Raw genomic sequence first — 4,859 nt, 5'->3', positions numbered from 1 at the left:
GGGAGGCTGAGGCAGGAGAATGGCGTGAACCCGGGAGGTGGAGCTTGCAGTGAGCCGAGATCGCGCCACTGCACTCCAGCCTGGGCGACAGAGCGAGACTCCATCTAAAAAAAAAAAAAAAAAAAAAAGACACATTCATTTAAACAAAGTGGTAGGACTCACAGCACCCAGTCCACAATCATCTCAGAGGATCAAAAGTGGGGAGTCACCCTGCAGACCAGTATGTATCTGGCTTGTGATAAGGCAGCATTCGGGTGGCCACGCACACTTTAACAAAACTGCAAGACTTCACAGGGTTACTCCCCAAGTGGGCAAGCCACTAGCAGATCCGTAAACGCTGTGTCATCAGGCGGCCTGTCCACATACTTCGGAAACTTTTGCAGGGCAGAGAATCCTAAAATAGCCGGCAGCCCGCTGGGATGTCTCCTGAAATACTAGCGTTGGCACTGACACTTACACGAGAATGGGCGTCCGCAGGCCGTGCTGCGGATGAGTCTGCGGTTCCTGTAGTGCCTGCCCGAGGACAGGTGCTCCGGGATGCGGTCCCTGGGCACGCGCATAGGCAGCTCGCAGGCCGTGCAGGAAAGGGTCTCCACCACAGACGTGTCCCCAGAGTCACTGTGCTCAGTCAGGGGCTGCTACACCACCAGGTCGGTGAACTCCGCCGCGCAGTCGTGCAAAGTCTTTTTCCGGCCCATTGTCGGGTCCGGGATGGAAACGGAGGCAGCCTTGACCCCCGACCGAGGGCCCCGTGGGATCTGCGCTCACCGCCTTGCGAGCAGAGGCGTTCGCGGCGGAGGCCCCACACTTGGGGAGCGGGGAGCTGGGGTCTCTGGTGGTCCCACAGGAGAAGGAGGAGGGACGGAGCAGGTGGGAAGGATGAGCGCTCCCGCGTGCAGCGGTGGCTGGAGTGGGTCCCTCTGAGCTGGAGTGGTCTCCGAGGGGCGGCGGATGCTCGGAGGAGGCGGGTCCCTTAGGGCCGGGGGCCAGGGCGATCCCACCTGGAGAAGCCTCGCGGGCGAGAAGCGGGTCCCTTCCTGGGGCAGATGGAGACGCGGGAGTCTTCCCCGAGAGGTGACCGAGGCCAGTCAGCGGCCCCTGGGGCCCAAGGCCGGGGACTCTCGGCCGCCGGTGGACGGGCAGGGCCGACCCGCCTGGGTAGGCGGCGGGGTGAAGGTCTCCGGGGCCCGAGGCGGCAACGTGCCACCCGCCGGGCAACCAGCCCATCCCCAGCTCCCATCTGGGGATCCGCACCCGCGCGCCGCGGCGCCGCAGTTTAAAGCCCGTGAGATCCTGCAACAACCCGGATCCGGAAGTGCGGGGGCAGAGCAGGGCGAGGATAGGGGTGGGACCTTCGGTGCACAGCCGGGGCCAAGTCGAAGGAGGTTCAGGGCGCGGGGCGGGGCTCCGACCGAGGGGCGGGGTCTTGGGCGTGGGGGCGGAGCCTGTGCGGGGCGTGGAGATCTGACGGGTCCCAGATGCACGTGCACCCAGGTGCTGACCGCCCCACCTTAGGCGGTTTCTCTGGGCCCCTTATTTCCAAGTGGAGTCGCTCTCCCCACAGGATTTCCCCGATTGGCAAGAGGGTTTTATTTTCTTATTAAGAAAATAAAATTGACTCTGCAATTTACAACTTTTTTTTTTTTTTTTACCGTAACCAAAAATCTTAGGCTTGTTAGTGTTTGACTTTCCACTCAGTTTTTGTTGTTGTTTTGTTTTTGGTTTTTGGGTTTTTTTGAGGCAGAGTCTCCCTCTATCACCCAGGTGGGAGTGCAGTGGCGTTATCTCGGCTCACTGCAACCTCTGCCTCCCGGGTTCAAGCGATTCTCCTGCCTCAACCTCCCGAGTAGCTGGGACTACAGGCACAAGTTTTATCAGCAAAGACCCTGAAGGCCCAGGCTGCTTTTCCGTGAGTACAAGGACACAACACCTGTGGGAGGTGTGGGCCCAGGCGCGGGGTGCTGAGCTCACACGACCCCTAGGCCTAGGTAGCAAATAGACGCACGTGTGCCTTTCACACTCCGGCCTCACTTCACACTGGCCCACCCACTCCTTGCTCTGGGAAATGAGGACGCAGCAGGAGATACCTGTAGCTCACACACACACACACACTCTGCCCCCCGCAATGGCCAGACTTCCAGGGCTGCCTCGCTTCCGAGATACATTTTCGGGTGCCACTTGTAGGGTCCAGCCCTACGGGGCTTAGCGGGTGTTCTCCCCGTGTGTAGAGACGAGAGATTGTAATAAATAAAGGCACAAGACAAAGAGATAAAGAGAAAGCAGCTGGGCCCGGGGGACCACTACCATGAAGACGCGGAGACCGGTAGTGGCCCCAAATGGCTGGGCTCACTGATATTTATTGCATACAAGACAAGGGGGCAGGGTAAGGAGGGTGAATCGTCTAAGTGATTGACAAGATGAAGCAAGTCACATGATTACAGGATAGGGGGCCCTTCCCTTTTAGGTAGCCTAAGCAGAGAGCGAAGACAGCATACGTCAGCGTTTTCTTCTCCGCACTTATAAGAGAGATCAAAGACTTTAAGATTTTCACTATTTCTTCTACCTCTATCTACTTCGAACTTCAAAGAGGAACCAGGAGTACGGGAGGAGCATGAAAGTGGACAAGGAGCGTGACCATTGAAGCACAGCACCACAGGGAGGGGTTTAGGCCTCTGGGTGACTGCGGGCAGGCCTGGATGATATCCAGCCTTCCACAAGAAGCTGGGGGTACAGAGTGTTCCCTGACTCCTCCAAGGAAAGGAGACTCCCTTTCGTGATCTGCTAAGTAACAGGGGCCTTCCCAGACACTGGCGTTACGGCTTGACCAAGGAGCCCTCAAGCGGCCTTTATTGCAGGCGTAACAAAAGGCTCACTTCTTGCCTTCTAGGTTACTTCTCACAATGTCCCTTCAGCACCTGACCCTATACCTGCCGGTTACTTCTAGGTTATGTTAGTAATGCAACAAAGAGTAATATTAAAAGCTAATGATTAAAATGTTTATAATAATGATTGATAATTGTTCATGATCATCTCTATATCTAATCTGTATTATGACTATTCTTATTCTATTTTCTTTATTATATTGAAACAGTTTGTGCCTTCGGTTTCTTGCCTCAGCACCTAGGTAATCCTCCGCCCACAGTCACTGGCCTGCATTTAAGCCAGCTCCAAACATACCTTCTAGATCTGGGGGAAATCTAGCCATTTTCACACGAAGTGACAAGACTAGAAGCTTTGATTTGTTTCTATAGATTGAATGTCGGCCCCAAGATAAGCTTTCTATTTAATATTGGCTTCTCTATCGATCAAACTGTCACCATGAGTTTCTGGTAACTGAACCAGAAATCGACTTGAGTGGTTTAATAGACGAGGAGTCTGCTGAACAGCATTTCAGAGACCAATGTAAAAACAAAGCACAATACATGTGATTTTCAAACACGCTGGACCTCAGGCCAATGTGACAACATTTCCTGTGGTCCAAGTCCCCAAAACAATTAGAAATTGCATGTGGAAGACTACAAAATAATCGCCAAAAGAGAAATTGGCAAAGCAAGAATTCTTTCTCAGTATTTGAGGCTGGTAAAAGTGCTTTATTTCTTATTAAAACACAGTATGTGTCACTTAATAACAGGGATATGTTTTGAGAAGTGCATCATTAGGCAATTTCATCATCCTGCAGACATCATACTGTGTGCTCACACAAACCTAGGTGGTTTACAGCCTAGTCCACCCCTAGGCTATATGCTATACCTGTTGCTTAGGCTGCAAACCTGTACGGCATGTTCCTGAGTATTGTAGGCAGTTGGAACACAATGGTATGTGTGTATCTACACATGCCCAAACACAGAAAAGGTATGGTGAAAATACACTATCAGATTCTTTTTTTTTTTTTTTTTTTTTTGAGACGGAGTCTTAACTCTGTTGCCCAGGCTGGAGTGCAGTGGTGCAATCTGGGCTCACTGTAAGCTCCGCCTCTCGGGCTAACGCCATTCTCCTGCCTCAGCCTCCCAAGTAGCTGGGACTACAGGCGCCCACCACCATGCCCAGCTAATTTTTGTATTTTTAGTAGAGATGGGGTTTCACCGTATTAGCCAGGATGGTCTCAATCTCCTGACCTTGTGATCCGCCCGCCTCGGCCTCCCAAAGTGCTGGGATTACAGGCATGAGCCACCACACCCGGCCAAAATACAGTATTAGATTCCTAAGACACTGCCATTGTATTGGTCTGTCATTTGGTCTATCATTGACCAAAATTTCATTATTTGGTATATGACTGTAGGTAAAAAATTCAAATATATACTAGGCTTGTTTTGTACTTTTATATTTAGATGCAAAAAAACTGAAAGAGATTTTTGGATGGTAAATATTTTTTATAAAGTCATATTGGAAAGGATGGGGTCATGAATTTCTATGGGGAAAAGAGATTGTAACTGTGTCTACGTAGAAAAGGAAGACACAAGAAACTCCATTTTGATCTGTACTAAGAAAAATTGTTCTGCTTTGAGATGCTGTTCATCTGTAACTTTAGCCCCAACCCTGTGCTCACAGAAACATGTGCTGTATAGAATCAAGGTTTAATGGATTTAGGGCTGTGCAGGATGTGCCTTGTTAACAATATGTTTGCAGGCAGTATGCCTGGTAAAAGTCATCGCCATTCTCCATTCTCTATTAACCAGGGGCGCAATGCACTGTGGAAAGCCGCAGGGACCTCTGCCCGAGAAAGCCGGGTATTGTCCAAGGTTTGCCCCCACTGAGACAGCCTGAGATATGGCCTCGTGGGAAAGGAAAGACCCTACCTCCCCCAGCCCGACACCCATGAAGGGTCTGTGCTGAGGAGGAGGAGGAGAGAAAGAGGGAGG

Source organism: Macaca nemestrina, chromosome 1, assembly GCF_043159975.1.
Source record: "Macaca nemestrina isolate mMacNem1 chromosome 1, mMacNem.hap1, whole genome shotgun sequence".
Taxonomy (NCBI): Eukaryota; Metazoa; Chordata; class Mammalia; order Primates; family Cercopithecidae; genus Macaca; species Macaca nemestrina.
Note: the sequence above shows the minus strand (reverse complement) of the source record.